Source organism: Pogoniulus pusillus, chromosome 30, assembly GCF_015220805.1.
Source record: "Pogoniulus pusillus isolate bPogPus1 chromosome 30, bPogPus1.pri, whole genome shotgun sequence".
Taxonomy (NCBI): Eukaryota; Metazoa; Chordata; class Aves; order Piciformes; family Lybiidae; genus Pogoniulus; species Pogoniulus pusillus.
This window is the reverse complement of record NC_087293.1, coordinates 3,724,251-3,747,535: the sequence shown is the minus strand read 5'-3', so window position 1 is coordinate 3,747,535 and position 23,285 is coordinate 3,724,251. Positions and strand designations below refer to the sequence as shown.

Below are 23,285 nucleotides of genomic sequence, written 5' to 3'. Positions count from 1 at the left end.
ACAATATGTCTGGGTTGGGCTTCCAGACAGTTGAAAAAAGTCAAGTGGAAACTGCCTGTGTTTGCCTGACACCTCATTTTCAGGCCACTTGTCATCTTAGTATTAACAATGCAGCAGCAGTTCTGCTGTGAAACAAATTCCTTATAAATATGGATTTACAAAACTGAAATGCTTGGGTAATAAAGACAGCTGAGAGACACAAACCCACAAGGAGGATCATATTTAAGACTGGTTGCAAAATACAACCAGATTGACAGCATACAACTCTTCTTAGCATCTTCACAAGTCTCAAATACAAGAACTGTGCATTTAAACAATGCAAGGACAAAAACAGCATCTGAAGACTCAAATGAATGCAAGTCACAGATACACAAACACAGTATTTTGTTATTGCACTACATTTCCAGGCTGCATAAATAATTGTACATATATTCTGTGGCTGTACTAAGCCACTGTGACAACTATGACCTTATTGTGGCAACAAAATGCCAAGAAATCCCCTGAGATTTAGCAATATTTTCTGACACCACAATCCTGCAGCTATCTCCACAAGCAATTAAATGAAAACGTTGCACTGCCTCCTGCTACATTCCAGAGAGCTGTATCAGGCAGCACTGGCTGCCTAAGAAAAACACTGAAGATTTCTAACTTGTGACTGACAACTGCCAGCCAGCTCTAACACACTCAATGCAGCTTCTTCAAGTGCTTCTGATAGGCTTGCAAGAGAAACACTACACCATATTCCCCTGACAATGTGCAAAGTATCTTCCAAACAGGTTAATATTCCTCAAAAGAAGACCTCTACTCTTCCACTGTTGTGGAAGATGGTAGATTGCTCTGCACTTTGTATGCCAACCCTTCCTGCCACCCTCATCACAAGCAGAGAAACAGCCATGCATGGCAGCAGCCCCCAGGAATATCCCAAAGAGGAGATACTCAGCTGAGTCCATTCAAGCACGCAGTTTTGTCTGGCGGAGCAGGGAGCCTTGCAGCTGGCTTGGACATGCCAGTGCTGGCATACAAAAACCTAGCACATCCTTGAGCAAAAGGCTACCAAAGGCACTACCATAGTAACCTTGGCAGCATTTCAGTGGTCAAGGTGAGAATCAGTGATAAGTCTCTGAATGGTCAGCAAAGCCTTCAGTTCTTGCAGGTTATTCACGGAACACAAAAACACCGAGCCAACAGAAAAACCTCACAACCAACAGTCCAACAGCACCCAAACAACCAAAAACCCAACACCCAAGTAGTTACAAGTTCTGGTTTTTCTTTCTTTGGGGGTTTTCTTGTCTGGTTTTGGCTCTTTGTTCACAATCAGTTGGGCTAAGCTTACATAGTTGATCAGCTATGCTTCATCGTTCCTGAGCTGGAAGACACAGAGATGCAGCACCTGTATGACAGCCTCTTCCTCAGGCTGTTCAGACAATGCTGTGTCCACCAAAGGACATGCCATGCAGGAATCTGACACAGGAATTGATTTTAACACATTACTCAGGGTTTTGCCTGTTTTCATGACACTTTTCTATTACAAGCAAAATCACTGTCGGAAACACAAGACCTGGAATCAAATAAAGCAGAGCCTCAAATTCCTGCCTGGAGGGTCTATGCTACAGAGCATTTGTAGACTCAATCAAAAGACAAAGTTTGCTGATAGCCAGATTTTTAAACTTCATTTGCTCAGGCTGTACCAGAAGCATCCAGCACTAACACAATTCCAGCAAATAGAGCAATCATTTGTTCTGCTTGACAAAGGTCAGCAGCCATCAGCCTGAGTCTCCCACTGAAGTCTGTTTACTGAATTCTGCTTTCAGTGGCAGGACCAAAGCCTTAGTTCACAATGAGCTGGGCCTCACCTTTAGCCTGAGCATCCAGGATCATGATGCCTTTCTTATACTCTGCAATTTTAGATCTGCAGGCTCTAATCCTGAAAACCAGGATTAAATGTAATATGCTCTGAAATCACACGATCTCATTAGAGGATGAGATGATTCCAGTCAGACTATGCACAACTAAATGTACTCAGAAGCCCAGCCTGTGACAGATATGCACACAACTTAACCAATTCTGCCTGAATAGGAGGGTTTGTATCATCTTACTCATAGAACTTCTTGATTTTAGTCTTAGCCAACATCCAAGTGGGAAACTCTGAACAATGATGTTGCCTGCTACTTAAAACTATTAGCTTTTATTCTTAGCTACAAAGAAGGCAGATAGTTTTCAATAACACTGAGCTGGTCTCCCTTACTACAGCTATCGACTTGATGTTACCTTGCAGCAGGATTTGCAAGGTAACAGCAAGCTGATACCTTGTCTAATTCCACATGTGCAGGGGTATGCAGCTTGTGTGCCTCATTATTAGATGGAGATTGCCAACTTTCAAAGGGGAAAATGTGATTTAAGTACAAGATTGTCTGCCAAACTCCCCAAACAATTACAGATGTTTCTTACATGTCTGCCCTAAGAGGGCTGACTGCTGAAGCCTAGACTTATCCAAACCACTGCAACTCCCTCTACAAGTGACTTGTCTAAAGTAAAAGGACAAGAGAAGATCTAGGTTTATGGATCATGACACAAACTTATACATCTTTGCTTTTAGTTTATGATTTAGAACACATTAAAGTATGGAGTCGCTCAGTTGAGGCAGCTTTTGGTCCTTTAATCTCATGCTCCAGTTTAACAGGCAGACTCAGTACTTATTTCCCTGCTTTACTCTAGGTCTACTGGTTTTGTTCACTGCCAGTGCCTACAGCAAAAAAGCAGGGAACTAAGTTGCAGACTATTGGAAATGCAGTTTCTAACTCTCTTAACTCCACAGCAGTGAACAGCCCAGATGAGGAATCTTTTCCTCACAGCCTTAACACCTCCCAAGCCTGTAGGTTTCCCTGCACCCCAGGAGGCATTGCTGCTGGCACACCAATTATTGCTTCACCAACCTGGCATGGCAGGAGCAGAATGGCTCTTTGCAACCCACCTGTCCACCACTTAGGGTCTGTCTGGCCCAGTGTCACTCAAAACAGAAGATGGGCTTTGGTTTTTCAGCCTGTCTTGGTAGTCATGAAACAACCTCAGAACTGCCCTCAGTTCCTTATTCTGGACCAAGCTGCCCGCAAATTACTGTTCCTTGATATTCCAAGCTAAAGAACCTGCCCTCAGCTTCATATCATTTACCAAACTCTAACCATTTTGGGTGACTGCTCTGAACAGATCAATTTCAGTCTTTTTTAATTTTACAAGCAAAAGGGGAAAAAAAATCTACTTCATGTCCAATTAAATTCCAGTAACTTATACTAATGGTGATGAGGTTTTGGGACCAAAATTTGGTAGGGTGTTGCCACTGCCATTTCTTCAAACCAGAAGTTTTAATCATATATTATCCCAATTTTTTAAATAGCTTTCACTGGTTCAAAACACCATTTTTTCAGTGAATAAGCTATTCAAAAATCCTAATCAGGGACCCATTTTACTAGGAGCTGTATAAACACAGCTGCTAGGAAGGCTCTGGTACAGACTGTAACATAATGGTTTGAATTCTGTTTGGAGGAGAACCTTACAGTGGCAAATTAAACATGCCAAACATGCTTCTCTGACCCCAAAAAAGAAATGTGATGTGGTTTGATTAAAAATAAAGTGGAATTTAATACTCAGATACAAAGAGCAGGAGGTGGAACCGAAGCAGCTGTGATATATGTGTATTTGCACAAAAGAGCCACACCATATGAATAAGAGAGGAAGAAAAGTAGCTGAGGAAGAAAGACAGTTCTGAGGAAAGAGGAGTGAAAACAACCTGAGGCAAAACCAGAGCTGAGGAGGTCACCTGAGAGCTGCTCTGCCTAGCAGAGTGCAGCAAGCCGTGGCCATCAAAGAAACTAAGGAATCACTAATCCCAAAGGAAGGCTTCCTGGATTTAGCAGAAACATATGGAGGGCTCTTCAAATTGGTCTCCTTCAGTCAGGTTATTTTCCTTCAAAAAATGGAGCAGGTCCAGAAAGCCATGAAAAAGATCAGGGGGTTGGAGCACCTCTGCTATGAGGACAGGCTGAGGGAGCTGGGGTTGTTCAGCCTGGAGAAGAAAAGGCTCCAGGGAGACCTAATAGCAACCTTCCAGTACCTGAAGGGGGCCTGCAAGAAGGATGGAGAGAGAGACTGTTTACAAAGGCCTGTGATGATAGGACAAAGGACAATGGCTTCAAACTAGACAAGAACAGATTTAGATTGGAATGTTAAGAAAAAGCTCTTTACCAAGAGGGTGGTGGAACACTGGACCAGATAGCCCAGAGAGGCAATTGCCCCCATCCCTGGAGATATTCAAGGTGTGGCTCAACAAGGCTCTGAGCAACCTGGTCTAGTTGAGGATGCCCCTGCTGACAGCAGAGGGGGTTGGACAAGATGACCTTGGAGGTCCCTTCCAACCCAGACGATTCCATTCACCACTTTCAGGGTCCAAGAGAAATCCAGAGTGGAGCCAAAAGCACATGGCAAAATGTTTACCAATGAGCAAACCAACTCAGTGCCGGAAGAAAGCCCAAACAGTTTTATTCGTAGATAAAGCACATGAGGCTACAGGTGGAAAGTGCTGGGAGGTCTGTTTGAAGTGGTTGCTTCCTCAGGCTCCTCTGGATGCTGCAGAAAAAAGAGATCAAATCCTGGTTACAGAGACTTTCCAGTGGTTTTAAAGAAGGGGTGGGGAAGGGGAAAGTTAGTTGGTTTATTTGTTCAGTGCTGAAATAGCTCTCAGTTCCAGCCACAGACAGTTCTAATCCTAGCAATCATTTCCTTGTATCACAGACACATATATTAGAGATAGTCTGGCTTCTATTTATTCAGTGTATATAACAGAGGGAAGGAGTTTTCAGAAAGGGTTTGTGGTTGGGTTGATGGACATATAATCATTTTGGAAGGCAAGATCAATCACTCAAACTAGTGAGTTCAAGTGAAGAAACACCCTGAATTCTCCTTAGGCAAGGAAACAAAAGAATAAATGATCACATTTTGTAGGGGGCCTACAAAAAAGCAGGGGAGGGACTTTTTAGGCTATTGGATAGAATCATAGAATCAACCAGGTTGGAAGAGACCTCCAAGATCATCCAGGCCAACCTAGCACCCAGCCCTAGCCAGTCAACCAGACCATGGCACTAAATGCCTCATCCACTCTTTTCTTGAACACCTCCAGGGATGGCAACTCCACCACCTCCCTGGGCAGCCCATTCCAATGCCAATCACTCTCTCTGCCAACAACTTCCTCCTGACATCCAGCCTAAACCTGCCCTGGCACAACTTGAGACTGTGTCCCCTTGTTCTGTTGCTGGTTGCCTGGGAGAAGAGACCAACCCCACCTGGCTACAACCTCCCTTCAGGTAGCTGTAGACAGCAATGAGGTCACCCCTGAGCCTCCTCTTCTCCAAGCTAAACACCTCCAGCTCCCTCAGCCTCTCCTAGGATTTGTGTTCCAGGCCTTTCACCAGCTTTGTCGCCCTTCTCTGGACACATTCCAGCACCTCAACAGGATAGTGACAGGACTGGGGGGAATGGAGCAAAGCTGGAGGTGGGGAGGTTCAGACTGGATGTGAGGAAGTTGTTCATCATGAGATTGGTGAGAGGCTGGAATGGGTTGCCCAGGGAGGTGGTTGAGGCCCCGTCCCTGGAGGTGTTTAAGGCCAGCCTGGATGAGGCTGTGTGCAGCCTGATCTAGGGTAGGGTGTCCCTGCCCATGGCAGGGGGTTGGAAGTAGATGATCTTTGCAGTCCCTTCTAACCCTGACTGATTCTATGATTCTACATGGACATTAAGGTGTTCCAGAAAAAGAAATGGACTGGAAAATTTAGCTGGAGAAGTGCATGTTTGACTTTCAGATTGAAAGGATTTCTAGGCAACTTTTTTTCCTTTTTAATGGATGTGGGAATTGTTATCACTAGCTCTACAGCTTACCTGCTTGCTGGATCTTGTATTCTCATTCCTAGGAGAAAAGAGGAATAGATCAGTGTTGTAGTGTCAGGCTGAAGCTGGGGAGGTGCTGTTAAGAGAGTTTTTGGAAATATCTACTTACCTAACTGTGTGCCTTGCAGGTGGGGAAGGTCCCTGTCATTTTGGTTCTTTTGATCATCTTCAACTTCAAAAAAAAATTTAAAAAAGAAAGGAAGAAAAAGAAAAACAACCAAAAAAAAAATAGGAGGAAAGGAGGCTGCATCTCAGATTGCAAATGCCTGAGCAACCAGTGCTGGCTGCTGCAGTTGCCATTGGCTATGGCAAAGGAAATAACATTGCGTAGCAGATGACTTAAATCTATCCTCAGTCCCACCTATATGCTAAAACAAAAACAGGGCAACATCCATTCAGTAACCAGGTTATGTTGCTTGAGTTTTAATTTGGGTGGTTTTGGTTTGTTTCCTAAACTGCCAGTTCTGTAGGCTGAACAATTTTGTACAGAATAAACTGTTTGTTTCAAAAATCCCCTAACAGGCTACAGATTTTTTGCACCTAAAAATTCTGCTTCCACTAATATCTGCAGTCTCCTCTTGGACTTCCCCTCTGCTGGCCAGGGAACACCTCATTGCTTAGCCTTTGGATTAGTGCCCCCAGAAATTCTACTTCCACTAATATCTGCAGTCTCCTCCTGGACTTTCCCTGCTGGCAAGGGCACACCTCATTGCTTAGTCTTTGGATTTTTGCCCACAAAAATTCTACTTCCACTAATATCTGCAGTCTCCTCTTGGACTTCCCCTGCTGCTGGCCAGGGAACACCTCACTGTTTAGCCCTTGGATTAGTACCCCCAAAAATTCTACTTCCACTAATATCTGCAGTCTCCTCTTGGACTTCCCCTGCTGGCCAGGGCACACCTCATTGTTTAGCCCTTGGATTAGTGCCCCCAAAAATTCTACTTCCACTAATATCTGCAGTCTCCTCTTGGACTTCCCCTGCTGGCCAGGGAACACCTCATTGCTTAGCCCTTGGATTATTGCCCCCAAAAATTCTACTTCCACTAATATCTGCAGTCTCCTCTTGGACTTCCCCTGCTGGCCAGGGAACACCTCATTGCTTAGCCTTTGGATTATTGCCCCCAAAAATTCTACTTCCACTAATATCTGCAGTCTCCTCCTGGACTTTCCCTGCTGGCCAGGGAACACCTCATTGCTTAGCCTTTGGATTATTGCCCCCAAAAATTCTACTTCCACTAATATCTGCAGTCTCCTCCTGGACTTCCCCTGCTGCTGGCCAGGGAACACCTCATTGCTTAGCCTTTGGATTATTGCCCCCAAAAATTCTACTTTCACTAATATCTGCAGTCTCCTCCTGGACTTTCCCTGCTGCTGGCCAGGGAACACCTCATTGCTTAGCCTTTGGATCGTCCTTGCTTGCTTGTTTATAAGCAGCGGTCTGGCCTCTCTAACAGATTGCACCTGTGAGAGATTTGCCCGAGCAGCAAAATCACTCCCAGGGAAATAGTTTTTAACCACATGCTTTAATAATGATCTCTGGGATGTAATGCCTGGAGTGTGGATTTTAGTGTGTTGCTGACTGACAAAATCTTTCCATGAAATGGAGCTTTTAGTCTCATTACGAGGATCCTTCTTGTTGGGGTTGATCTTGATACCCATTTTCTTTATGCAGAGATTGCTAATTTGGAGAGGGAGATCAGGACAGCTGAGGAGACAGCAGAGGTCAAATCAAGGACAGGAGACAGGCCACTTGGTAGGGTAACTGTAGATGCCTGTATTTTGCTGCAGTATGATTTGTACATTATGCACCGCATTAAGCAATGAGACACAAAAGCCACAGACTATGTATCGTGTTCACTTCTGGCAGCCTACGTGGGCTACAAAGTCCAAGGCCATTAGGAGGAAGCCTATACCCTATGTTTGACATATGTTTGTTCTTATACAGCCTCTCTTTGTAATTCCACCCATACAATCCAGGGTCTGACTGCGTGGCTCATTTTGAGCTCGGTTTCAGAAGACACTAACAATCCTGACAGAGGAGATCTTATTTCTACCAAACCAGCCATCAGATTCTCTGACAGAACACAGGACTGGTTCATTCAGGCATGAACTGATGGCAGGAAAGGAGCAAGAGATTATTTTGCAGCTCTACTGAAAAACAATTGGTGGATTTCTGAAGCTTTGTCACATCTCTTCCACTGCCATGTGGCTGACACGACTTTGGACCTCTCAGCAGAAGTTTCAACTGCATTACCAAGTATGAACCAAGACACTATTTCTGGTGACCTTAGAGAATTGCTTACATGTCAACTGTATGTCTGTAATTACTGATGAATTCTTATCAGAGGTGGAACTTAATTAGATTTCTGATGATTATCCAAAGCCTCAGAGACTTCTTAGCTTTGTACAATGTGTTTATTACAGATCTCAGTTGTGTGAAGTGCCTCTGGCTGCCCCTAATTCCCACGAAACATTTATTTCCCATCCCACTTCAAAAACAGTTATGGGATGCACTCAGGATTCACTATTAAAACACTTATGAAATATGATCATAAGGGGAATAAATCTACCTTCAAATGGTTGTAGGCTACCTCCCACAGCTGGGATTTATGCTCTTATGCCAAAAGACCTCGGTTCAAACCCACACACATTTCTGGGGTCGCTGGGTAAGTGCTTTAAGTTTTCAAAGTGAAAGATAAGTGAAGATTAGGTTCAACAGTCAGTTCTCCTTGATAAAAAAACAATAATAAAGATCTATGAATCATTCTCCCCTTCCTGAGTCAAAGCTTCCCAGAATCATTCCAAATTTCCCTCCCTCCAGCCTTATTCTAATAGAAATCCCTGGTAAAGTAAACTAAAATGAAGAAACTCAGTGCTCCTTTGCAAGAAGTATTGCCTACCACACAGCAAGTGGAAAAACACTGCTTCCCTGGATGGGGCGCTGCATTAAATAGATCTCCCTCTGTCTGACCAGGCAGAGGCAGGAACTCCTCTTGTTTCTGGGGAGAAGGGCAGCCTCCCGGCGTGGTAACAGAGCCTGCCCCCCAGCAGGTGGAAGGCATTGTGTATTCACAACTAATGATCACCCCAGGTATTTAGTGACACAACTGCTGGAGCTGTGCAGCAGTACACAAGGCAATTGTGCAGGTCAGTTCCCTGCTAAGTCTGTTCCATGCAAGCACACACAGTCCATCTCCTGGGAAACCTTTCTCTGCTTCAGCTCTGATAGCATCTGAAACTCTTAATGGAGTATTTGACTCGGCCTTAACATAATCAGATAAATCAGGTGAAAATGTAGTGAATGGATACCAGAAAATTACTAATTTCAGCCTTTTCTCTGGCCGAAGACTAAGCAGAAACAAAAATAAGTTTCAATAAGACCGACAGTGTCAGGGAGAAACCCCCAAAGGATGAGAGAGGAACTGGAGTCACGAAGGCAAACACATGATAGAATCAGAAAAATCCTCTGTTGGGCTTCAGCTCTTAAGTTCACAGGCTGGGGAGACACAGCATCGACACCATCTGGTTATTCCCTTTCTGAGATGGAAACAACCTCTTACTCTTGCTCAACCTTTTACAACCATCCCATGAGGAATCAGTTGAGTCAGGATATCCACTCAGATAAGTTGCACATGGCAGATTTTCCCCACCATAGGGCTCCCTCTTCTCTCCCCAAAAGGGTACTCACTGCTGAGCTCTTCTAGGGACTGCAGTGGATTTTTTAAACACATACTGCTGTACCTCCAAAACCACCTGCAGGACTCTGTGACTTGTGGGAATTGGAGGGCAGAAAGGTTATCTTTGGACAGTAGCAAAGAAATGCCAACTTTAATTGCCATATAGCCAGTACCTAGCAGATGTGAGCAGCGAAGATAAGGAAACTACCTCTATAGCATTCAAATTGCTTTTTAAAGAGAAGGAGCTTAATCCACTTCCAGTTAAGTCAGGAAAAGCAGGGAACTGACACTGACTAAACATATGCCTGCAAAAAGCTGAGAAGAGAAGCAGAGTAACTCATCTCTGCACAAGTTAGATTGCTTCTGCAATCTACAACTAATCTTTGGGCAACACTCATAGTGCCAAAACTCCACGTGGCCACTTGGAACTGGAAAAGAAGCCAAAACCAGGGGACAGCCGTCCAAAGGGAACACAAAAGCAGATTCCAGCAGCTTTGCTTACGGGCTCTATTCACAGAGCTTAACTCCACACAATGCAGCCTGGCAGCGCTTGCCTGACCAAATTAACAGCGTGTCCCTAATGAGCCTGCCTGACAGTTCAGTATGTTGCCATTAACCAAGCAGTAGAAGAGGTTGCACAGTCCTCTTCCCACTCCCTGCCCAGATGACAGGCTTGCCCCTCTCAGTCACTGCCATTTCCTTGAGGACAGATTAGTCACTTGTCAGAGAGGCTTGCCATTTTCTTTAAGTGGCATTTTCAGTTTTCAGGTGAACTACAGCCTTAAGCCAGAGGGCAGGGAAGGGGAAAGTTCCTAAATCCCCCTAAATTTGCTAAAATTACTTCTGTCCAAAGGTTGGGTGTAATAAAAAGGTATAGGCAAGTGAACACCATAGCACTGATCTTGACTCAGATACAGCTCATCCAGCAGGACTCTTTGGCAGCTATATACTGTTGTGTTCTGATTCAGGGGTGGAACAATACTGTCACTTGGCTTTGTATTCTTTTGTAAGGACCTTCACCCCTCCACCCACTCCAATGCCCCTTTCCAATGGCAGGTATTGAAATAACAGCCAACTGTGCTGGTTTGAGGCTAACTGGAATATTTTAATGAGAAAAGTTAGATTGTAGGATGTGAAAAGAAAACAATGGTGATGTCTACTTCACTTACAGGCTTGCTGAGATGTATAAAAGCAAGGACAAAAACACAGATAAGACAGAGTGTCTCTATCTGCCGGAGTTGGTGCCTGTTTTTTTTCTCCCTGGGCTTTTGTGGCTGTGTAATCCTTCTGCTTCTAACCCCCTGGCCAATCCTCCACACTCACCCTGCACATAGGGCAGACTCTGGGATAAGGTAGAGGGGTGGAAAGAAGGTGGAAGGGTGGTTGGGAGCCCCTCCTGGGGACTCTGATTCCTGGGAGGGCTGTTGTGCTTCTGTATAACTTCTAAGTGATATATTTCTGTCTACAGCTGTATATATTGTAAATATCTGCTTGTATATTGTGCTAAGCTGTGAATATAAAGCTTCATCCCTTAACTTCCAACCACCTGAGTCTAGTCTGGGTGATTTCCTAAGAGTTGGGGAGCAGGTAACTCCCAAACCATCACAGCCAAATTAGGAGCATTCCCAACAGAAAAGGATGTGTTTGGGCCCACTTAACCTTGCCCTTTTTTTTGATGGACACATGATGGGCTTGCATCACAATACTGAACTTCAAGTTTGATCTGCGAAGAGGCTCGAATTGGGTTGTTCAGTTTATTTAGTTAGAGAGTTTACTCTCTTGATATGTGACACAACATGGATTTAGAGTTCCATGGTTGACTTCTATTCACATCTTTCCTCAATACTCTGTGTTCAAGGGCTCTCACAAGCAAAAAAGTCATGAAAGCAGAACAATCAGCCTGAATGACACTTCAAGAGCAAGTTTTCCAAGGCTTCCTAACGGTGTACAGTGCAAAAGCAGCATGAGAAGCTTTCTTCCATAAATTAGAATTCAGCTGGGTTGATCTGTAAAGCAGTTCAGATAGAAAGTGTAACACTGAGGTTAGGTTTCATCCTAAAGCTGGCTCTGCCACTGAAAAATGAGGCATTATGAGATTGCTCTGCAAATTCAAAAGCAGGATGTGGGACATAAAATACACATTCAAAGCGCCTGCGAGAATCCAAGATAAAAGATACTGTGCACGTCGCAGCTTTCAGAGGTAGGAAAGGTGATGCTATTTGTTCCATTTGTCAGGTTAAAATCTTCCAATATCAGGTCAGCAATCACAAGAGTTGGGAATGCTGTAGTGGCAACCTTAGGCAGCCTCTGTGCTTGGGTAGGCAATTGCCATAGTAAGAAGATCCTCAGCTATCCCAGACTGCACTCTCTGTAATCTGGATTAGTTTAGCTCCATTCCAGACTGTGGCTCTTTCATGATTTTTCAAGCAGAGACAGAAAGAAGTGCACACATTCAAGTAGGATGGAAACTGAAATAGGTCAGTGAAATGAGTGATCCTTGATCATCAAAAATCCTTTAAAACAAGACCTGAACATGCCTGGCTTTAATACTTCAAGAGTTACCAGCTCTGTGGTCTTAGTTCTCCAAGAAACAAAGTTCATTGGTAACAACTGCTCTTCCAAGTCATGTCTGTCTTTCATTTTCAAACCTTTGCTTCCTCTCACTAAAAAAATCAAACATTAAGGAGCCTAGAGGATATCAGGTACAGATAGTTAAGTAGTCTCCTGAAGCTATTTTACTTTTTAAAAGGCACTTATATTCTTACATGTCTAAATGTTATGACTTCTGTAAAAACAGTAAGTCACTTAACATTTTTATCTGTTAAGGTGATAAAAAAACATTATTTTCACATTGGATTTTTTTTTGTTCATTTCCCTTCAGCAGCAGATTTTAATTGCAGTGTAATTTTGTGCAGACAGAACTCGGAGCAGAAGACAGTTCCCAGTTTGTCCCAGTGCCAACAGAACTGTGACAATGGTAAGCATTGTTTTGTCCAGTGATCCCTCTTTTGCACACTTAAGGTGCTGTACAGAAAAGAAACCAATCTCTTCATACCTAAATCCTAAGCAACACCAGAAACAGGAAAATATTCCTCCAAAGTAGACCTCTTAAAACAACACAGAACCTCTCCTATGAGGACAGACTGAAAGAGTTGGGGCTGTTCAGTCTGGAGAAGAGGAGGCTCCCAGGTGACCTTCTTGTGGCTTTCCAGTATCTGAAGAAGGCCTACAAAAAAGCTGGGGAGAGACTTTTCAGGCTACCAGGGAGTGCCAGGACTGGGGGGAATGGAGTGAAGCAGGAGGTGGAGAGGTTCAGACTGGACGTGAGAAGGAAGTTGTTGAGCATGAGAGTGGTGAGAGCCTGGAATGGGTTGCCCAGGGAGGTGGTTGAGGCCTCATCCCTGGAGGTGTTTAAGGCCAGGCTGGATGAGGCTGTGGGCAGCCTGCTCTAGGGTAGGGTGTCCCTGCCCATGGCAGGAGGGTTGGAAGTAGATGATCCTTGTGGTCCCTTCCAACCCTGACTGAGTCTATGATTCTATTCTAAAACAGCCCTTCAGTTTTGCTGGGACAGCAGCTTTCTGACAAAGGGAATATGACTAAAGAATGTTGTTCCCTATAAATGTCTCTGCATTTAAAGCAGAATAAAATAAAAACCAAGCAAACAAAAGCCTCTCAAACAAACCAAACCCAAAACCCCCACAACCAACAAAAAGTCCTATAAAGCACTTGCATGACCTTCTTGCACTGCTGGTTCTCCACAGGTAGCACTGCAAACTGAGGAAGTCCACGATGGCAGCAGTACACATTTCTTCGGACTCCTTTTGAGCAGCTTCTCTACCAACTAAACAGTAGTTTGTTTTCACACAAGCTCAGATAGCTTACAATAATGTGAACTTGGGGGGAGGGTTGGGGTTTTTCTTGGTGTAAGTTAGTTTCTCATCTCCATTGCTTGGGAAATAAGGCAAAAGAAACCTCCAGAACATAATATTAGCAACAAAGATACTTGGATTCAGATTGCCCTGAGACTGGTGAAACTATGTGAGGCAGTAAACTAATCTCTTCCTGCTTTAAGTTGCTTGGCACTATTTTTTTTTCACCTTGCAGAGCAAGATGATATGGGAGGAGGTGCAGATTTTTATCATGCAATCTGCTACTGTAGCCTTTAGACCATAGAATCAATCATAGAATCAACCAGGCTGGAAGAGACCTCCAAGATCATCCACTCCAACCTAGCACCCAGCCCTATTCAGTCAACTAGACCATGGCACTAAGTGCCTCATCCAATCTTCTCTTGAACACCTCCAGGGATGGTGCCTCCACCACCTCCCTGGGCAGCCCATTCCAATGCCAATCACTCTCTCTGCCAGCAACTTCCTCCTAACATCCAGCCTAGACTTCTCCCGGCACAACTTGAGACTGTGTCCCCTTGTTCTGTTACTGGTTGCCTGGGAGAAGAGACCAACCCCACCTGACTGCAGCCTCCCTTCAGGTAGTTGTAGACAGCAATGAGGTCCCCCCTGAGCCTCCTCTTCTGCAGGCTGCACACCCCAGGCTCCCTCAGCCTCTCCTCATAGGGTTTGTGTTCCAGGCCCCTCACCAGCTTTGTTGCCCTTCTCTGGACACCTTCCAGCACCTCAACATCTCCCTTGAATTGAGGAGCCCAGAACTGGACACAGCACTCAAGGTGTGGCCTGACCACTGTCGAGTACACACACAAGTTGTATGGCAGAGACCCCATGGGACACACAATCACAGAATGTCAGGGGCTGGAAGGGATCTCAAAAGCTCATCCAGTCCAACACCCCTGCCAGAGCAGGATCTCCTATACCACAGGAACGCATTCAGGTGGATCTTGAATGTCTCTGGAGAGGGAGACTCCACAACCCCCCTAGGCAACCATTTCCAATATTCTGACACCCTCACAGAAACTTCCTATGCCTCAGCTTCCACCCATTGCCCCTTGGCCTGTCATCAGGCATCACCCAGCAGAGCCTGGCTCCAGTCTCCGGGCACTCATCCTTTACATATTTATAACCACGAATGAGGTCACCTCTCAGGCTGCTCTTCTCCAAGCTCAAGAGCCCCACCTCTCTCAGGCTCTCCTTGTAAGAGAGATGTTTCACTTTGTTCATCATCTTTGTGGCTCTGTGCTGGACTCTCTCATGCAGTTCTATGTCCCTCTTGAACTGGGAGGCCCAGAACTGGACACAGTACTCCAGATGCAGCCTCAGCAGGGCAGAGTGGGGGAGCAGGAGAACTTCTCTTGACCTATTAACCGCAGCCCTTCTAACACACCCCAGACTGGCATTGCTGCACACAACCCAGCACTACACAAAATGAAAGCTTACTTAACTGGGAAATTTGGATAGACAGAGGACTTGTTTAGCTTATCTGGTTCATGTTTGGAGCAAAGCTTGCTTTAATTCCTCTCCATGTTACTAATTATTCCAAAGTGTGTATCTCTACTCAGTGCTTCTAATCAGCAAAAACAATACCCTCTCTGCAATCCGAGCCAAATTTAGAGGTCTGCTGTCCAGTTCATAAAGTTTAGTGTTTCTATGAATAAGCACAATTAAGCCCTGGAGAATATCCAGGCTTCAGGACATAATTCCCACACAGAGCCTTTGAAGCAAGACTTTCAGCATCTTTACTGCAGGAGACAAGCAGATTCTAGTGATATGGCATCTCTGGGGTTTTTTTTCCCCTTTAACTTGAGACAGCTTAAAATGGAACATTGTTCTTGAGCAGGAACCAGCTCTTCCTCTAGGTGTTTGCTGTGTAAAGTCCTGGAATTTATCCAGATCTGACATAAGAAAGCAGAAATAAAACTAGGAAAAGAGAATATGAGCAGCCACAGGCAAAAATGAATAGCACCTTATCTTTGGGTGCTTGTACCCTCAAACTGCTGCAAAACCTCTTTCTTCCCAGTCCCTGACTTCTCCCTATCTTGTGACAGGTTTGCATTCAAGGCCAGCACCTCAACACCTTGACAGAGAAAACAGCCCAGGCTAAAATTTACACTGCACAGGATGCAAGAATGTTAAGTTCATTGCGAGGAGGAAGGAAGGAAGGAAAACCCATTAGCAGTCAGAAAGGAAGCCCATTTCAATAAGGCTCTTTTGTCTTTAGAAAAGGGAAAGCAAGCAGAGAAACACATTATCCTGGCTACACACTTGTGCTTACACAGGCCCCTTGCTTAGAAAAGCTTTCATTTCGACAGAAACTACACAAAAGGAGAAAAATCACTGAACTGCTTAAGCAGAGAATCTGCCTGAATAACAACACCACCTGCCTGTTCTGGAAGAGATCTAAATATTTGCACCTTCCAAGTAAATAGGAGAAGTCAAGGACTGTAGGTGCCAGATAAAGAACGTGCACTAATTCTTGAAGTGCAGCACTTCAGTGATGGTTGCACAGCAGACTGGCTCTGAGTGCTTAGGCAGAGACCTGGTTTGGCTGCTGGACTCTTTTATTTTGTCTCTCAAGAAGAACACAAGAAACACCACTCCAGCACATCCTAGAGGTTTCTCTGGTTGCCTCTTGGACGCCACCAAGTTACAAAACCTCTTCAGCGTGCAACTGTCAAGTCTGAAATGGAGAGCAATGAGGTGCTTCTGGAAAGGACATAAGGGTAAGCTCACCAGGACAGGACCCCCAGCACCCTGCAGAAATGCCAGCCTTAGGAACTAACGACTCTTTGGTGCACTTCACTTTCTTCTTCCTACATCAAGCGGACCCTGGGAAGAGGCTAGCATGTATCACTGGGAGCTGGGAGGAGTGCCAGGCAGGTTCCTCTCTGAAATGGCATCTCCATGAGCAGCACGGGCTGTGGCACCAAGCAGCAGCCCTGTGCAGAACAGCAGCACTGCTTGCGGCTCAGGCCCGCCTGGATCTTCCACAAGTCACAGCACCTCCTGCAGCTGTGCCCAGCCACCTGCTTCCTGCTCCTGATGAAAACTCAGCAGCTTGGCTAGACTGCATTTCAGCTTCAACAGTGAGTCTGTAGGGTTTTTTCTCCAGTGGAAATTAGAAGCTTAAGCAGAGCTATCTCTCAAGATCACAGAAGACAGAATATTATGGGTTATCATACTAGCTCCCTTCTGTCTGCCAACTGCCAAGAATAGGAGCATTATGTACCTATCACTGCCTGTTCCCACTGAACAAAGGCCACAGTACTTTTATGCTTTCATTCACAAGTTTAAGCCAAAGCACCCCCGGGACAAGCAGTCCTACCCCACTCAGGAGCGGGTGGCAGCAGCTCAAGAGCAGAGCACACTTGCGTGCGCTGCACACAGGGTTTGGCCACTGTTCATGCTGCTGCACTAAATGTGCTCTTCAGAGAAGGGCCAAACAATAGGAGGTTTGTGAGATAATGTAGAGGGGCAGAGCTGACTACTTAACATTTTGAAAAATGCAAGGGCTCAACGAACCCAGCAGAGGCACACACTGAACAAAACCTTTTCAGAGGCAGACTGAAGCCTACCCACACGTTACCAGCTACCAGCCTCCACAACAAGCATGAACTGAGACTCAATTGTGTAATGCAGATGAGAGGCTTTCACCAGAAGTCTGGCAAACTGAAAAGCTCTCTGAAGTTTCCAGCGGTAGGGCTGTTAGCGGGAGCCACAGTTCATATGACCTCTCACACCCTCCTCAGGAACAATGACCTGCAGGAAGAAAAGCAACAGCCTAAAACTGCAGTGGAGAGTGAGGATCAGCACTGCTGTGATCACAAAACAGCTCCTAAAAACAACTGGTACCCTTCTGCTTTTTCTGGAGAAGACTTCTCTGCATGTTTTGACTCTACATTTTAGCTGCATAGCCAGTTACAGAAGATGTTGTCAACTTATTTAGTCGTTACAACAATTATTTACATTAGAATCCATTCTTCAATTAGGCCCAAAATATATTGCCACTTGAGCTCAGAAAGGCAAATTCTTTTCCAAGACCTGCTGTGAGTAACCTGCTCTGGTGTGGGATGGCTGCCCAAAACTTGATGATGATGGAGCCACATGCTCATCTGAGCAGACTATCCCTCCTAAGCTGGTAACCAGCACAGCTTCTCCGTGGAGATGTCTAGAGATGGATCTCCTCCTTCCTCCATGCAAGAAGTGAAACGCTGACAGATCTAGCCCTGGCACCAGCCATACTGCCAGGCCACTCTCTGCTACAAGCTCCACCATCCTTGCCCAGGCCACTCTCTGCTACAAGCTCCATGATCCTTGCTTGACACTGTGCAAAAAGAAATAACAAAGAAACTACTGCTGATTTAAGAGGGCTCTGGACTAGAGGCATAGGAAGCAGGGAGAAGATTTTGGCCCAACTTCTCATCTGGCTCGTTCCAACACTCCTCCTTAGGCAACTGCTACTGGCTACACTCAAAGACAGGATCCAGGACTAGATGGACCTAGTACAGCTGAAGGAATAGTTGCAAGAAAAGCACTCTAAGAGGAAATACAAATCAACACAGATTAATCTCTTTTAGGTGTCACACTGGGAATAATTTGGCCTGCAGAACTTTGGCAACAAGGAGAGAGGCTGAGCACACTGCGACTTTCAGATCTGCATGCCTGACAGAGCTGCACAGTTGAAAAGCAATTCCCATCAAGAGCCTTGTGAGACTACAGGCTTCTCACTGGTCATTCAGTCTAAAATATTCTGTCCAGAAGTGAAATTATTTTCAAGTTAAAGCTGGGGGTTTTAATTGGAAATTGTTTTAAAATCTTATGCTTTTTGACTTGAAGCTCTAAGCAGACAAAGTTCAAAGTTCCATTTATGTTTACAGGTGAGATGACCTCTTCACTATTCACACACCTGTCTGTTTAAAAGGTGCACTTTTCATTTATACCTTCTTAGGAAAAAAAAAACAACCAACAAAACAAACCTCAAACCTTTTAATTTGTCCAAAGCCTTTCAATAACTATAACTGGCATTAACAGCACCCACTTCCTTATCACTTCATTTCATTGCTGCTTGGTATATAAGCTTTGATTATGTGTCTGCATTAAATTAGGTGACAGCAAGAAATTAGGAATTAAACAAAAAGCTGAAGAAATATGACTAAACCTGGGGTGACTTTGGGCCATCTGATTCTGAATGGATTGGAAACTGAGCTCTTGCTTGCAGCTGATACCTGCCAACACTCTGTCTGTGTGCACACTTCCCACGCTCCCACAGCTCCTCTTCTGCCCTGAGTTAACACCAGACCACAGGTTGTAAAATCCAAACTATGGAACGAGGAACAGGCCAACACAATCCTTTACAACAAGCCTCTAAACAAGTCTCTTAACTGCAGCTACCTAACTGAGTTTTAGGTTTGTTTCTTTTTCAAAGCAAAAGCTTGTCATCTAGCTACAACAGGTTCAGAGACAGCTACATAAGATACAAACAGTTTGGCTAGTTCTCTGTTCAGGTGTACTCACAAACGAGAGCAGTGTCTCAGTGTCTCTTCACACAGTGCTTCCCTGTGCAGTTATCTCAAGGTAGCTGTTGAGTCTGGAGGAATTCAGACTTTACTGCCTGCTGCTACAGCAAGTGAGCAGGAACCATGTCTGGAATGGAAATGTGGATTTTTAAAAGCATCCATGCTTTGGCCTACCTTTTGGAAGTGGCAGTATAGATGTTGGCCCAGATGTCTCCTTGGCTGCCCCTGTTTCTGCCCTGCTACACCCCAAGAGAGCAGAATGGTGATGTGCCAAATACACACCAGAAAGCTCCCTACCAACGCTCCTCCTAGAGCTGCTGCTGGTCTTCCTTGCCCAAATTAAAAAATAAACACATTCCTAGAAAGAAAAACATTTCCTTAATGCTGTCTTCTTCTCACTAGTGACAGTAACAATGCATTGATCACCGTGGCCTTGGAAACCACACCTGCAGCTCTCGGCACACCTGCCAGCAGGCCACAGATGCTTAGTCACCTCCTCAGCAGAGCAAGCCTCCTCAACACGGCTGCCACCTCTGTGCCTGCAAGGGATTTCAGCTGCAACGTTACAGATGTGCCTGCTCAAAAGCACCCTATAAAGGCAGCTCCTCAGAAAATTAAAGCCCTTTACACCTTCTAAGTAATTCCATCTGTCTGTACAGCAGGGATGGTATTTGTTATCCCATCCTTAGGGATTACAGTTCAATTACTTTGCTGTATATTATCCTCCATCCAAATATTCAAAAAAATCACACTGGCTGCTTGTCTGTGCAGGAAATAAGAGTTTGAGCTGTATCAAAGGGGAGGAAAAATCCAAGCTGTGTCTATAGTGAACCTCCTCTAACATCCCTCCCCCAGTATGGTGCTGTGTGATTTCAATGTCAGCGCTATTACAGTTCAGCCAGACTGCCAAAGCCTACTTAAAAACTGAGCAATGGAGATTAGAGATGGAGTGGCTCAAAAATGAAGTTAAGCAAAACCTTTATGCATTTATCATGAAAGGATAGGCTTCACAGTCCACGAGGATATCACTTGGAAAACAATCTACAACTGTGATGAATTTCCTTAAGCTTCTGCATGCACAGGTCTGTATAAAATGGGATTAATTCAAAACCTTATCAGCAAAAATTCATATGGCCCAATTTATGGATCCTGCTTTACAGGGTTAAAATTGAAGCTATCTGCTGTACTGTGGAGGAAAAAAAAATGTTTTTATAACCACACTTATGATACTCAGAGCACAATTCTGCCCTTGAGTAAGTTTCTATTTCATTGTTAATAATGAAACCCTAAAGAAAAACCTCAAAGGGAGAAAAGAGAAATCTCAAACTACTTTTTGTACTCAGCTGCTGTGCTGACATTTCTATTTACCCAAAATAAATATATAAATAGAGGAGATTTAATCCATAGTTCATTTTTGAGATAATATTGAGCACACCAGGGATTTTAGTTCCACCCTCCTTTCTAGCAGTATAAACTGTAGGTGAAAACACCCTGAGCAAGAGTTTCTTTTGTTGCTGGTGTAGAAAATAAAAGCTTAGGTATCAACATTACAATCTCCTGTGAAGACCAGAGGAAAAAAAAAGGGATAAAACTAGTGTGGTATTATATATGTGTATTTACATAGTCCTGCAGTCAGCTCTTATCACACTGAACACTGCAAGATGAAGTTAAATAGCTACATGTTCTCCAAAGTTTACATGCATCTGGAAAACTTCCTGTACCATAGCCTCTTGATTATGATTTTGCTCTATTCATTGTATGCCTACAATTAGGTACTAAAACAAAAAAGAATGAAACAGGAAGGGAAGCACAAACCCCACAGAAGAAAACCAGCAGAACTACCTGCACTCATTCAAAAAAAAACCAAACCACAGCAAGGCAACTTTTATGTTTAGATTGCTTGGCTTCAAATTTCCATTCTCAGGTTTCAATTCATAATTCAGGAGCCAACACAATTAGTTAGGTTTTCTTTGTGGCTGAACTAATTCCTATTCTTTCCCTGGCTTAGATCCAAACTCTAAGAAAGGGTGTAAAGGCCACCTCTAGAAAGGCCAAAAAGACATTTCTTCTACTCAGGAGCTTTTGAGACCTGTCAATATGGAGTCATAGAATGGTTTAGGTTGGAATGGACCTCAAAGATCATCTAGTTCCAACCCCACAGGCAGGGGCACCTCCCACTAGACATCAGAGATCATTGTGCAAGGCCCATCCAATATGATCTGTTAAAGAGTCATTGCAAAATTTAAGGCTCAATCCAGCTAAACTGAAACATTTATTGAGGGGAAGAAAAAAAAAAGAGTTTAATTGAGAGATTATTCCACTGCCCTGGATGCTCAGGTACAAATCAATGCTTTGTGAGCCCACAAAAGTGGACTTAGAGGCCAGTTAAGAACAGATGCACTAAGATTATTTCAATGTCTTTACTGCTGACAAAGCTTTAATGCCAAAAGCTGAAGTCAGTCTGTATGTATGTCTGTACAAGCATTTGTAGGATCAAGATTTTTAAATTCATAGTCAGGAAACTCTGGAAATCCAAATTAATTAAGAAGGGAGGAGAGGCAGTGAACCAGTAAAACAGCAAACTCCAACTGTTTTCTGGTGGCAACATTATTGCTCACAGCAGCAGTCTTAACTCTTTACTTGCAGTTTCAGATATTCAAAGTGTTCACATTTGCACAAGCGAAATCTAGAGATGCCCTTAGAAACTTTGATACTTTGAAGCTAGCTAGAATGTTTTGGTGAGAAGGATTAGATCACAGGATGTGAAAGAGAAACAAGGGTGGTATCTACTTCATTCATAGACTTGATGAGATGTATAAGAACAAGAATCCAAACACAGATAAGGCACATCTGCCTGGGAGCTCTGGGCTGCATTTCTCTCTCTAGCCTCTCTGCAGTCTCTCTGATTAATCCACTTTGCTTCCTAACCCCCTGCCCGAACCTCCATTCTTCCCTGGGACTAGGCTAAGGTTGAGAGGGGTGGGAGAAGGTGGAAGGGCGGTTGGGAGCCCCTCCTGGGGACTCAGGTTTCTGGAAAGGCTGTTGTGTTTCTGTATTACCTTTTATCTTGTATATTTCTGTCTGTAACTGTATATACTGTAAATATCTGCTTGTATATTGTGCTAGCTGTAAATATAAGCTTCATTCAAATTTCCAGAGCCAGCTGAGTCTAGTCTGGGAGATTTCAAAAGTGTGGGGGGGCAGGGAACACCCAAACCATCACAGAGATAGATGGAAGATTTGTTTGCAGTCCTAAACTGCACATCTAACTCCTGATTGAGCCCTTTTCACATCCAGTTATGCTTTCAAATGAAAACAAACAAACCGACCAACCCAAACCATAGAATCTCTGGCTAGGACACAGATTGTTTTGCAAAGTCAAAGATAAGAACATTTTGTTTCAAAGACACTATGAACCCTCAATCCACTTCTCTCCAATTCTCATTCAATATATGAGTGTGGTTGATTAGCCTCTCATTTCCACAGGTATTCATTCTTTGATAAGCATAATAGAGGAAGAAAACATATGCCAAAGCTGCTTGCCTGAACAAGTGCAAGAGTAAGTGGTGTATGGCAGACAAGAATGGCAAGCAGCCATCAGTCCTCTGGTAAAGAGAAGCAACATAAATGCTTTGCTCAGAAACTGCAGTCCTCCTCCTTGGCCTATGTAAAAACACATTGCAGCAGGCCAGTTGTGCAGGACTTCTCATCTCCCTGCTTCAAGAGGAGAGGTTTTCAAAATTCTTAAGAAAATAACATTTGTACCATGTCAGAGCACAAGTTCATCAAGCTCAGCCTCCTGTCTAACACTGGCCAACAGCAGATGCTTAGAGGGGGGAAAAAATCCTTAAGAACTACTCATTCATCACATCTTATCTATTCTAGTGTTCTTGAGCCACTGATGGTAAAGTTCAGGACAGGCAGAGCTAGCAAGATCGTAATTCAGCACCCACAATAAAATCTTCCTTTCACATTCAAAGCAAAGCATCTGAACTGTGAAGCAGTTCACAACAGGAGATGAAGGGCAGGTACATCTATCAACTGCGCTTTGGGTTGAGCGCACGTTTTTCACAGGGCTGGATTTGATGACCCGTGAAGTTCTTCCCTGCAATAATATCAAATCACACAGCACTTTGTTTTCTTTGACTTCAAGCAGTCAGATGAACCCCAAAGAAAAACAACCCAAGGATCATAGCTATAATTTCAGAGGAAACTTGTTTCAAGTTGGAGGTAGTTTCTTCTTTCTATCA

General features: G+C 44.1%; 1 protein-coding gene across 4 annotated transcripts in view; it reads right to left on the bottom strand.

Moving 5' to 3' along the window:
• ZDHHC8 (zinc finger DHHC-type palmitoyltransferase 8) overlaps nt 1-23,285 on the bottom strand; it is a 162,585-nt gene that overhangs the window by 82,267 nt on the left and 57,033 nt on the right. For 2 of the 4 annotated variants that reach the window (XR_010307783.1, XR_010307782.1), the window contains exons 2-3: nt 5,926-6,106; nt 4,509-4,620 (exon numbers count right to left, since the gene is read on the bottom strand). The exons of the other annotated variants lie outside the window; for them this stretch is intronic. The gene's annotated coding sequence lies outside the window, so the exon portion shown is untranslated. Of the gene's footprint in view, nt 1-4,508; nt 4,621-5,925; nt 6,107-23,285 lie in introns of those variants that run through there. 4 annotated transcript variants of the gene reach the window in all.